The sequence below is a fragment of the Lissotriton helveticus genome, chromosome 1_1 (genome assembly GCF_964261635.1).
Source record: "Lissotriton helveticus chromosome 1_1, aLisHel1.1, whole genome shotgun sequence".
Classification (NCBI taxonomy): domain Eukaryota; kingdom Metazoa; phylum Chordata; class Amphibia; order Caudata; family Salamandridae; genus Lissotriton; species Lissotriton helveticus.
In genome coordinates this window covers 143,441,733-143,455,122 of record NC_136057.1, presented here as the reverse complement: position 1 = coordinate 143,455,122, position 13,390 = coordinate 143,441,733, and the positions used below count along the sequence as shown (strand labels likewise).

At 49.9% G+C, this 13,390-nt stretch overlaps 1 protein-coding gene across 7 annotated transcripts in view; it reads left to right on the top strand.

The window, feature by feature from the left end:
• Nucleotides 1-13,390, top strand: part of CLCF1 (cardiotrophin like cytokine factor 1) — a 1,651,704-nt gene that overhangs the window by 1,602,498 nt on the left and 35,816 nt on the right. The gene's annotated exons all lie outside the window — the stretch shown is intronic.

Here is a 13,390-nt window from a genome sequence, read left to right as displayed (position 1 = left end):
TGGTGTCCTCGAGTGATGTGGTGGTGTCCTTGAGTGATGTGTTGGTGCCCCTGAGTGATGCCCCAGAGTGATGTGGTGGTGTTCCGTGAGTGATGTGGTGGTGTTCCATGAGTGATGTGGTGGTGTTCCGTGAGTGATGTGGTGGTGTCCCTGAGGGATGTGGTGGTGCCCCTGAGTGATGTGGTGGTGCCCCTGAGTGATGTGGTGGTGTCCCTGAGTGATGTGGTGGTGTCCCTGAGTGATGTGGTGGTGTTCCTGAGTGATTTGGTGGTGCACCTGAGTGATGTAAGGAAGACGGCATGTGGGAGGAAACGAAGGAGACCATAGGGGAAAAGAAAGCAGAGAGTGCCGAAAAATGAAAGAAAAGTACAGAGCTTAGGAAAATGGAAAACAGAGAGCACGGAAAAATGAAAGTGAATTAGGAATGTGGGAAAGAAAAAGCAGAGAGCTGTGAGAGAAAGGAAAGCAGGTGTTGGGAAGGGAAAAATTAGAGTGAATGGGGAAAGGAAAGTAACCTATGGAAACAAGGATGAAAGCGAGAGAGGGGAAGAAACAGAGGTAAGGAGAGAGAGAGAGCTGGATGAAGAACAGAACATGAAAACAAATAAATAAAGGCTCACGAGAGCGAGGCCAACAAGTTCGGGAGCGCATTCCTTTGAAGACTGATAGGGGGGCGGGGGAGCGGCTTCCTTTGAAGTCTGATGCCGAGGCTCAGACAAATGGTGGTGTGCGAGCGGCTTCCTTTCAAGGCTGATGGGGGGTGGGGGAGCAAATGGCAAGCACGCACCCGGCGCACATGCACTGGCCATAATCCTCATTCCAAAGCCCTCTTCGTAAGAATTTTCTGGTGCCCCTCTATATCTCTCGCATATCGATTGCTTACGCAATAGCTAGGCTCGACCTAATGAATGCAACATTTTGCTTAGATGGGACTCAAACTTGTGATCTGCAGCTCACAGCAAATGCCAACGATGACTAACACTTCACAGGAGTGCTCCCCAAAAGAACAAAACAAAAGGCAAACTGCTTATACAAACACATTCATGCACACAATGCCCTACAGGAATGTATGACAGGATCTAGCCGGCGCTATCCAAGACAGTTCTTTCATTAAACAAAGCATACTCCATCCTGATCTGGCCAGCTGTTATACAATATACTGATCATTAAACAACGGATAGCAAGTAAATGCAAAAGTGCCTCCGAACGAGCACCTCAGAACCGTAAAGTATGCTCGGACTCCAAAAAAGCATTCTGCACTATGAGAATGGTTTTAATGGACTATTCACAAGCACGCATTGAAGAGCAGACATATCTATATCCTTACACACGTTATTTGCTTTCTACAAATGTTACCGGGCTGTTGTCTATTAAACTTTTATACTGCATGCTTTGTCCGTTCGTTTGAAGTCATCCCTGTATTTTAGAAAACAATACATATTCTGGGTGTATTGTAAGATATACTCTCAAAATAAATAACATCTTCAAAAATATATGCGCAGACATTAATATTAAACAATACCCAACATGCTTCAGCTGGCATTTGCGTAGTTCCTTTAATGTGTGCTGTGGAGTCTGATGCACACCGTGCTACTTCTTGTCAGTGGTGAATTGTGGTTGTCCTGATTTTATATTCACAGAGCTTTTGGGCAGCTAAGTTAGGGCTTGTGGAAATAGCAACATGAAAGCAATACCACAAACGATGTCTTAAACTTCGCTTAACTGCACAAACAGCAATGCACCCCAACAGCCTGGTAAAACTAACAGTGACGTAGCAAGGGAGCCATTGGCCTTCATGCAAGCAAAGGAACTGTGACTGCTTACCGATAATGTGGTAGAAAAAGGGCAGGCATGTTTTGGGGCCAGCCTCATACCTCAGGACCACATACAGGACCATACATTCCACATCAAAACAAAATCAAATTTATAAATGGTCAAGAGACCTTCAAGTGTTCAGTGAATAAGTTCCTCGTACTCAGGGAAAAATGCCTAGTGACAACACCTTCTTACCGATACCGAAACAGTGAATATATGACTACATTCTCGGCCAAAATTAATGTGAAAGCCATGCAAACATTTAAAAGAGGGGTTATCGAATCTCATGATATGCGGCAGGCTCACATGCTGATAAAAGCATGAAACAAACAAATCTAAAATTCGATTTGAAAATCATGCTGGCATTTAAAGAGATGGTATGTGGCAGGCTCACATGCTGATACGAAAAGACCTAATCCAAAATGCGTGTAAATATATCATGCTTTGGCGCTCACCTTGCTCTACTGAAATGGAAGCTGTGCATCATGATCAAATCTGGACTCTAAAAGTAAACACGCTTGCCTGGAAGTCTTGAGAAACGCTGAAGTGTAGATTCCTGCAGGTGTATCCTGTTCTCAAAGAAAAGAAAATACTGTTGTGGGAATTTTTTTGTTTTTCTTCTTTTTTTTCTGATTTCATGTTTCAAAAACGTTATCAGAGGGCGCTCCTTTCTGTAAATAGGCACCGGTTAAACCACAACACTAAAGTGGTTTGCCCCCTTTAAATGTGTTATGCAATTTATGTGCACGGAAGGCCTTCCAAGATTTTGTTAGGATTTTTTGTTGTATTTTGGGGAGGAAATGTGAACTCTCGCTAAAGGATGCCGCCGTTCTGTATGCACACTTTCTGATGGATACATCTGCCAGCGGATTCCTCACCTTGTGAATATCCCCCTGCGTCAGCAACATTCGGAAATTCTTTTTGTAGCTTCGCGCCGACGTGGACGACGTCACAGAATAATAGGCCAACGTCAGCGTGATGACATCAGTTCCCTTTTCTCCGCGTCGTCGACACTAACGGTTTTCGAGGGATCCTCTGTAGCTTTCATAGTAACTTTGTTACTGTTTGTTGGTTTCAGTGTCTTCTTCTTTCGTTGTCTCCTGTCGAGATGTCCTCGAAGAAGATCGGATTGAAGCCGTGTGGTGAATGCGGGAAAATGATGTCGATCACGGACCCACATGAAGATTGTGTATGGTGCCTGAGCTCGGACCATGATGTCCAAGGGTGTCCGTCCTGTAAAAAGATGAATCCCAAGGCCCTTCGTGAAAGAGAGGCGAAGCTCGTGGTTGCCAAAATGAAAGGTAAAAAGGACAGGAAGGGCTCGAGGTCGCGATCGAGGCGGTCGAGGTCGAGGTCTCGTTTGAGGTCACTTTTCGAGGTCATCTTCGGGACATGCTTCCAGATCGGCAAAAAAGAAGCACAAGAAGAGGAAGCATGGATCTCGACATCATTCAGGGAAGGATTCGGATTCGAAGCCGAAGTCACCGAGTAGAAGGCATCGTAAAGATGATATATCTCCTTCTCCAGAGGCTCTGGATCCGGAAAGTGAGGCTTCGCCCTTTGAGTCGCCGGAGCATTCACCGGCTCCGGTGTCAAATCCCTCTCCGGCGCCGTCTGTAACAGCAAGTCGAGAGGAGGAAGAGGCTCCCTTGCCTGTGGGTTCGGCAACTCCGGCACACCAACCCGAAGAAGAGGTCGACAAGACTCCGGTGCCTCCTCGAGAGCAGACTGTGGGTTTTTACCCTCCCTTTCCAGGCCCGGGACAAGACCCTACACAGTATTTAAATGCCATGTATGGTGTCTTCGCGAGAGCCATGTACCCCTCTGGAGCACCGGTTGGTCCCATGGTCCGATGGCCTATAATCTGGGAGTCCCCCAGACTTATTCTCCGGCGCCGTTCATGCCATTTATGCCGGCTCGGACGCCACCTTGGCATCTCTCGGCGCCGCCGAGGTCATCGGCCCGATTCATTCGTCGCCGGCGCCGGTTCGACCTCGAGAACAGCGTCCTGGTCCTTCGGCTCCGAGTGCGGCTCCGGCTCCATCGGAGTCGATTGTGGATCCGCTGACTCCTTTTCCGAAGGAGAGGTCGAGACGTGAAGCTCAGCGACTTCTAGAGTAACAGAGGTACAGAGAGGCTGAGATGGAAGAGGGTGAGCTACAGGAATCAGAGGATTTCTTTGATGACTTAAGGGAGGCTAGTGGATTGGAACTGTCTCCGGATTGGGAGTTAGCCTCTGTCTCAGAAGCCCCTTCTAAAGATCTGGCTCCATATCATTTGGTCATCAATGCAATTCCTGGATTACTACTCCACACTGTATCATAGCGTTCTGGACCCCAGGGAACTGGAGGTCGGGGATTTCTTAGACATAGACATACCGCAGATTGACGCGGAGAAGGCAGACAACTTGGGCCGCCTGGTGGAAGTGGGCAAGGTCCGGAGTACCCCTAAACGCATGGCTAAGAACAAACCCCAGGCACTGACGGGTTTCCGTCGGAACTTTATGTCGCTTATATTGATGTACTGGCCCCACGGCTGGTGTCTCTCTACAATTGATCAAAACAGGTTGGTTATTTCCCACTTCGACGAGAGAGGCGGTGATTGTTCCGCTCCTTAACCCCTTCCAGGCTCATGACGAGCTCAGCTCGTCATGCAGTACACTGCTTGTGTGATCATGACGAGCTGAGCTCGTCATGAACAATGGAAATAATGGATCTGCAGCACAGAGGATGAATTGCTGTAGCATCCATGTGGTTAAACTGTCTCTTTTTTTTAAACAATTGCAATTCATTGTACCATTTTGTATAGATTTATCGTCCATCCTTTGAATTTTCTTTTATCAATTTTAAGTGATTTTTTGTAAAAACTCATGATTGTGAAATTCTTCCAGTATTTTTTTATAAAGTGTCATTACAAAGATTTTTATTAATCATGCAATAAAGTAAAGTTAATGTGGTAATGTGGTTAAACCGGGGAAACCGGAGTGAGATCGAACAGCGTATCGCCCACTCGCGATGTTAAACATTGATTATAAGGTACTGAGTGGCATATTGGCACGTCGCCTGATGGTACACATGATGACCCTGGTCCACGAGGACCAATCTGGTTTCATCCCCACCCGAAACATGGCGGTGAATATTAGGAGGCTGTGTCAACTACTGCAGGCGCCGGAGGCCGGAGGTGAGGAGGCATGTGTGCTATCCATTGACACTGAAAAGGCCTTTGACAGCCTAGAGTGGCCATACTTGTTTCGGGTTTTGAGGGCCTTCGGCCTGGGTGAGGGGTTTGTGGCGTGGACGAAAATTCCTCTACTCCAATTCGACGGCCAGAGTCCGGACGGGGGGGTGATTGTGGCAGCCTATGCGGTGGGTAGGGGAACGAGGCAGGGCTGCCCACTATCTCCCCTCCTGTTTGCCCTAGCAATGGAGCCCCTAGCGGTGCGTGCCCAGAGGGGAGAACACTACAGGGGCCTAGAGGTGCTGGGTCGAATACACCATATTGCCCTATACGCCGACGATTTACTAATGTTCCTCGCCGATCGCATTGGCGCGCTTCGTGGAGTACAAGAACTATTGGAGAGATTGGGGAGGGTGGCGGGACTCAGAGTTAACTGGGCCAAGACCTGTCTGTTTCCAATGCGGGGTGGCCGTGATGCTCCCCCTGAGGAGCTGGGTGTGAGATGGGAAGATAGCTGTATACTTGGGGGTGCGGATTTACCATGGCGCAGCCGATTTATTTGAAGGAAACATAGGCCGGGCCCTGCAAAACACCAAAAATAACCTGGACTTCTGGGGGTCATTACCCTTGTCGGTAGCGGGACGAGTGGCACTCCTAAAAATGATAACCCTCCCCCGGTTGCTCTATTACTTCGTGACGCTGCCACTTTGGATACCAGGGAGATACTTCGCCCAACTCAACCCCATGATCTCGGGTTTCTTGTGGGGCTCAGGGAGGCGCAGAGTGGCACTACCTACCCTGATGCGTTCAAGACGGGAGGGAGGCCTTGCAGTGCCTGATTTCGAGGCCTACTACCATGCGGCCCAATTTCAATGGTTTACCCAAAGATTAGCGGGGAGATTGGATCTGGAAATGGCTCAGAGAGGCTGGGACGCGGAGATGCACCATCTGGCGCGGATTCTTCTGCGCCTACCGCTGCGAGGGGGGGAGGTCCCCGGGGAGCTCTGGGTCCTGAGGCTCTGGAACAAGGCCCTGCGACGCCATACGGTTGGTTCGGCGTATTCACCCGAGATACCGATCTGGCTTTGCATGGAACTTCCGCATGGGGGGAATTGGCAGCGGCTACGTGAGTGGGAGGACTTCGGGATCTCCACCCTTGGGGATCTATACGAAGATGGCGCGCTCCTCCCGTTTCAAGAATTAGTGGACAGATACGAGCTCCCTGCGCAGGACTTTCTCCTACATGCGGCCGTGACGGCTGCGATCCGCAAACATTGGAAGGGAGGACTGGAGGAGCCGCAGGTTTTCCCCCCTTGCCAATACGTGGTCACCTCTGGGGGGCGGGTCAAGGCGGTCAAGTGCCTGTACCGCAGATTGACACAGGGCTTGAGGACCCCACTGGAAAGATTGCGCGCCAAGTGGGAGGTGGACCTCGGAACTCCCATTTAGCCTAAACCTTGGGAAATGCTGATGGAAAGAGCATGGAAATGTTCCCGGAACGCCAGATTTCAACTCATCCAATTCTATGTGTACCATCGGGCGTACCTCATTCCTTAACTTAATGAGTTCTTGACTCTCATGCAGACTGGAGGATGCAGGGTATATGCATATGTTCTGGGATTGCCCTATACTCCGGGGGTACTGGGGAGAGATAATGACCAAATTGACTGAGGTGACAGAGAGGGACCTACAAAGTACTCCAGCTGTTTGTCTGCTACACTGGTTCCCCCACACTGCCCGCAACAAAACTACTAGCAGGTTTTTAGATTTGGGTCTGGTTCTAGCCAAGCGCGAAATCACCAGTCACTGGAAAGCGGCCACAGGCCCTAATGCAGGGCGCTGGCTCAGAGAATTTCTCAAGTGAGCGGGCTACGAGGGGACCCTCCAACTTCAACTCGCTAGTAGAACTGATAATGACAAGTTATGGGACACAGCCAGAGCCTGGGTAGCACTGACGGATCTACTTAGGGACCCGACTGATGAAGAGGACTGATCCTCCTGATCGTACGTGCCCGTTAGGTTGTATGGAACCTCAGCTGCGATCAGGGTGATGACCAAGTAGGCGGGGGTGGGATCGCTTGATTGGGCGCTTTCTCTCGGATGGTGGTTAGTTCATTGACACAAGTCTTAATTGGAGTGTGCGGAATGCATTATGAGCGACACACATGGCATTGGTGAAGCGGCATGTCTGAGGGGCGGGGCAGGGTGGGGGAACGGATTGCGGGGGGATGGGTGTGAGTCTGTTAGCGGGGGGATGGGAGGGAAGAGGAGTTGGATGTTTGGTTACCTGCTCTATTGAATGGAAGACGACTGTATCTAGAATGAATGCGTACCAAATAGCTTGAGTCCCGCGGAGCTATGCTGCTCGGCGACGGAGTTATGACACTTGACTCAAGAAAGACTGTGCACTGCACGCTGAAAGTGCAGAGGCTGCCACTGCCTGGCTGAAAGGTGAAGTAATGTTCTACTGTATTTGCATTTATGACTCGGACGATATGAACGTACCATGTATTTAATGGCAAAGTGACAAGATGTATGTCCTCTGAACAAAAAATTCAATAAAATCTGTGTTAAAAAAAAATCAAGGGGTCATCAAGAAGGCAGCAGAACTTTTGAATGTAAATCTGCCTACGAAGTCGAATATTTTGACAGAAGTCCTCCACTCACCATCTTCTGTAGTAGAGCCCATGCTGCCTTTCAATGAAGCTTTGACGGAGCCAATCTTGGAGGTGTGGAGAAGATCTCCTACGGCTCCGGCAGTTTCTAAAGCTGTTGCAAGAAGGTATAGGGTGGCTCCTGGAGACCCAAACTTTTTATCTTCACATCCATTGCCAGAGAGCTTGGTGGTGCAGGCAGCCTGCTCCAAGAAATCTGCAGGTGCTTTCCTTCAGGTGCCTGTTACAAAGATTAAAAAAAACATTAAAAAAAACAGGACCAATCCGCGTAGACTTTTTTTTCATCAGCGAGTATGGCTCTCAAGTCAATGAATGCCACATGCCTCTTGGGGCGTTACATCCATGCTTTGATGGATTCTGTGAAGCAGTTGGCCGTAAATTTCCTGAGGAGGACAGAAATGTTTTTAATGAGGTGCTTGTTGACACTCAAGCTGCTGCTCGGCAGGTCATCCAAAGTGGGTTAGATACAGCTGACTTGGTGGCGGGAGTCATGGGTTCTTCAATTGCCACCAGGAGAGCGGCCTGGTGGAAGTCTTCCGAATTCTCTGCGGATGTCCAGGCTGCTTTAATGGATCTACCTTTTGATGGCTCTGGCCTTTTCAGAAAGAAGGCTGATGCTGCGTTGGAGAGATTCAAAGACAACAGAGCTACAGCCAGGTCTTTGGGTTTGCAATCCAGAGGAACAGTGGGCAAAAGGTTTAGGGGGTTTGGAAGGTCCTCCTTTCGTCCCTACAAGCAGTTGCAACACCAACAGCAAAATCCGCTGTACAAGTCGTACAGGGGCAAACAAAGAGCTCGTCCTCGAGGGCGTCAAGCATCCTCCTCCTCCTCGTCTTCTTCTCCCCACTCCCCTCCAACATCAGCAAAGCAGCCCTAGATCCGCCATTCCGGATCATGCGGGTCCTGTGGGGGGTCGGCTGACCTATTTTCTACGAGATTGGGAATTGGTCACATCGGACCTTTGGGTTCTCAATCTCGTGGAGAATGGGCATGCTCTTCCCTTTCGGGAATTCCCTCTGAATCATCCTCCTTGCCAAGGGTTTTGCTCAGAGGACCACCTGCTACTCCTGCAGGAAGAAGTCCTGGCGTTGCTGAGAAAAGGTGCGATAGAGGTGGTTCCGGAGCAGGAAAGGGGTCAGGGATGCTACTCCCGATATTTCCTGATCCCCAAGAAGGATGGCAGGCTTCGTCCAATCCTGGATCTCAGGATCTTGAACCTCTTTCTGAAACAGGAGAAGTTCAAGATGCTCACCCTTGCGCAGGTTCTTCAGGCGCTGCTGGAAGAAGACTGGATGGTGTCGATCAACTTGCAGGATGCGTATTTCCACATCCCCATCCTGAAGTCGCACAGGAAGTTTCTCCGTTTTACGGTGGGTTCGCAACATTACCAGTTTGCGGTCCTTCCGTTTGGTCTTACTACTGCGCCTCGAGTCTTCACCAAGGTGATGGCTGTGGTGGCGACTCATCTCAGAAGATCAGGGTGACCAGTTTTCCCTTATCTGGATGATTGGCTAATCAAGGCAGAATCCCCAGAGAAGGTGCTACATCATCTGCAAGTCACAACTCAATTGTTGTTCAGATTGGGTTTTTCGATAAATGTACCCAAATCTCACCTAGTACCCTCCCAGCGCAACCTGTTCATAGGTGCTGTACTGGATACAACTGTGTGTCGGGCATTCCCTCCTCCTCAAAGGATTTGCGACATACAGGAAATGATTCCTTTATTTTACAATGGAGCGGTCGTTCCAGTCCTGAAGGTCCTCCGTCTTCTCGGTCTGATGGCTTCCTGCATTCTGTTGGTCAACCATGCACGCTGGCACATGAGGGCACTCCAGTGGTGCCTCCGCAGGTAGTGGCATCAGCACAACGGAGATCTCAGGGAGTCAGTGAGGATCTCCAGAGAAACTGCAGCAGATCTTTCTTGGTGGAGCGTGGAGGGCAATCTGTCTCAAGGAAGGCCCTTCCACCTTCCTCCGTAGGTTGCCACAGTAATAACGGATGCATCACTCTAGGATGGGGTGCTCATCTGGGGGATCTGGAGATCAAGGAACTTTGGTCTCCAGAGGAAAGGTTGCTTCACATCATCTTTTAGAGTTGCGGGCGATACGTCAAGGCCTTCCTCCCTTCCCTTCGCGGTCAGTCGGTTCAAGTCCTGACAGACAACACTACCGTGATGTGGTATGTCAACAAGCAGGGAGGAGTGGGGTCGCAGTGTCTCTGCAGAGATGCTCTGCATCTCTGGCCCTGGGTTCAGGATCATCAGATTTGTCTGATGGCAAATCATCTGTCCGGAGTTCTGAACGTACGTGCAGACATTCTCAGTCGGCAATTCTCGGCCGACCACGAGTGGAGGCTTCATCCGGAGGTGGTTTGTCACGTCTTTCGGACGTGGGGAACTCCTTGGGTGGACTTGTTTGCCACTCACGAGAATGCTCACTTCCTGTCATTCTGCAGTCTCCAGTATCCGATGCAGGGGGCTTTGGGGGACGCGTTTCAGTTGAGTTGGGACTCAAGACTCCTTTACGCGTTTCCTCCCATACCCTTGATTCCTCGGGTTCTGAGGAAGATTCGCCAAGACCGGGCCCAAGTCATATTGATCGCCCCGGATTGGCCAAGAAGGGTGTGGTACACAGATCTTCTCCACCTCTCCTCGTGCCCGCCGCTCCGTCTCACTCTCAGGGCAGATCTCCTCTCTCAGATGGAGGGGCAGGTTCTACACCCCCACCTCCAGACCTTGCACCTTCATGCCTGGAGATTGAACGGGGCAACCTGAACTCTTTTTCTCTCCCACATGATGTGGTGGATGTCATTTTATCGTCCAGGCATGATTCCACCAAATCTATCTACTCTTATAGATGGTCTAAATTTGTCTCTTGGTGTGGGGAGAAGTCCATTGACCCTTTGAAGGCTCGATTGTCTGACATACTTCAGTTTGCGCTTTCTTTGGCTCAGCAAGGGTTTGCTGTAGCTACGGTCAAAGGTTATCTTTCGGCCTTATCGGCATTTCTCCGTCTGCCGGATCAGCCGTCCTTATTTAAATCTCCTATTGTTTTAAGTTTTCTAAAGGGCCTTACAAATACATTTCCTCCTACTCCCTTTATTGTGCCTCAATGGGACTTGAATCTTGTGTTCACTTTCTTGATGGGTTCACCTTTTGAATCTTTGCACAAGTGTCCTTTGAGGCTGTTATCTTTTAAGATGCTCTTCCTGATTGCAATTACCTCGGCAAGGAGGGTAAGTGAGCTTCAAGCTCTTAGTTCTAAGCCCCAATTCTTGACCATTCATGCTGATTGAATGGTACTCAGGACCAGGGCTGCTTTTCTGCCTACGGTGGTATCTCCCTTCCATCTGGGGCAGTCCATTACCCTCCCTACCTTCTATCCTCCCCCTCACCCTTCCAAGGAGGAGGAGAAACTTCACCGCTTGGACCCAAAGAGGGTGGTGAGCTTCTACTTGGACAGAACCAGAGAGTGACCAGCTCTTTGTGGGTTTTGTTGGAGCCAGAAGAGGCAAGGCGGTGCACAAGCGCACGCTGTCGAGATGGATTGTCTTGTGTATCAAGATATGCTACTCTCTGGAGGGTAAGGAACCTCCTGTAGGTTTAAGAGCTCATTCCACTAAAGCAAGGTCTGCTACATCTGCTTTGTCTATGGGTGTACCTGTAGAGGACATTTGTAGAGCAGCGACTAGGGCTTCCCTCCACACTTTCGCGAAGCATTACTGCTTAGATTCCGAAGTGAGGAGGGACGGTCACTTTGCGCGTTCTGTCCTTCAGGATTTTCTGGTTTAGGAGAGTGGACACCCTCCTCCGGGAGTGGGGACTGCTGTGGCACTCTTTTCACAAGGTGAGGAATCCACTGTCAGATGTATCAATCAGAAGAACAAGTTACTTACCTTCGGTAACGCTTTTTCTGGTGGATACAGTATCTGCCTGTGGATTCCTCACTGGCCCACCCGCCTCCCCGTTGTCCACTCTTCTATACCTGCTTTAGTGTAATGTAAATATTTTGTCAAAGGAAATGTGTTGTTATAATTGCTTTCCTGCATTGTCTACAAACCGTGTGTGTTATTTTAATTATTTGGTACTGTGTACATTGTGTGTATATCTACTGTTGTTGATCCGTCCGTGTGCCTCGAAGGCACGGAAAAAAGGGCGGAACTGATGTCATCACGCCGACGTGGGCCTATTGTGGAGTTGGTGACTTCAGCGGAGCCGTGCGCGATGCCGTGCTTCTGTGACGTCGTCCACGTCGGCGCAAAGCGACAAAAAGAATTTCCGAATGTTGCTGACGCAGGGAGATATTCACAAGGTGAGGAATCCACATGCAGATACTGTATCCACCAGAAAAAGCGTTACCGAAGGTAAGTAACTTGTTCTACAGGTCACCTCGCTCTAACAAGGTGTGAAGCAGGCTGCCCAACGTGAAATGGAGAGATTCGCAACTTGACCGGTGGCTCAGAGCAGCGGTGGGACTTGGCTGGGGCGTGGTGTAGCAGGTGCAGTGGCACCGGGGCTCAGAGCCCTGAGGACCCAATTAACCCAGACACTTGCCGTATTTTGCTGCCACTAACAGCAGTCAAAGGCGCAGTTTTCCTTCCCTGCTCCAGGGTCCATGAAGTCCCTGCTACGCTGCTGGGGCTGGGCAAGAGTCAGTCACGCGTCATTAGAGCCTCATAACCGCCCTATGATGGAAGTTCAGTTCCACTTCCGCTTCAGTCCTGGCTGCTTCTGACCATGGACCGACGCCGAAGGAAGGGCACAGGTGCTCTTCTGTAGCCACAGTGGATTTTTTCTAGAATTCCCAAAATGTGTGACATCAGTGGATGTGGTTTGCCTGCTTAAACACATATCTCCGTTCCCGTGTAGTTTAGCTAATCAGTAGCGTAACAAAAGCCCCCAAGAAGCGGGGGAGGAGTGGGGGTGGGTGACTCGCGATCCGGAAAAACTTTTAAGAGCCATGTTTAATGTGGGCCCAAGTTCAGTATGGCGCCATAACCGCATTGCCGTATGTATGAGTTTCTTTGTGGTTGTTTGTAGTTTAAGATTTAGAACCAACATATGGGGTAGGCGCAATGAAATCATATGAATTTCCTTGGCGCTGTGGGTCAGTCCGCACCCCTGCAGTCTGTTTCCGTGGTCGGATGACTTTTAAGTCAGTAGTTCAGGATACCGGTCTGTATATTCGCATGCTTTTTATTATAAATACGCATTGCAAGATGAAGTTGCTTTGTCTAAGAACCGATGCATTGCCTGTGCTTCTGGGCAGAGTCGGTCTTTGCCAGGATAGCGCCCTGGGCGGAGAGTAATGTGACCCAGCTGCTGGTGAATAAGATGAGGCAGCCGGGATCTCTGTTTGTGTTACTGGACAGTTCCTGGCTGATTACATAAGTGTGGCTGGCATAGGGTAACCAGATCTTGAGAGCCAAAAACATGGACATTTTGGAAAAAATAGAACAAGGATTACAAATTTTCATCCACGGGCGTGCTGCTGAAGCCCTGAGGTCTTTGTCTCCCCTGGAAATCACTTTGGAACTTATGACCCTACTCCTCGCGGCCCCCGCTTCGCGGGAGCCGCTCGTGTTGCTTCTCACCGAGGGAGCGCTGCCACCACCTGCTCATCGTTACAGGACCTGGTTTTCCAGCGGAATATCTACACAGAGGCCCACAGCGGGACTGCGAGGACCAGCGTGCAGTGCGGCTTGATCTGCCGCAGCTGGTCCTC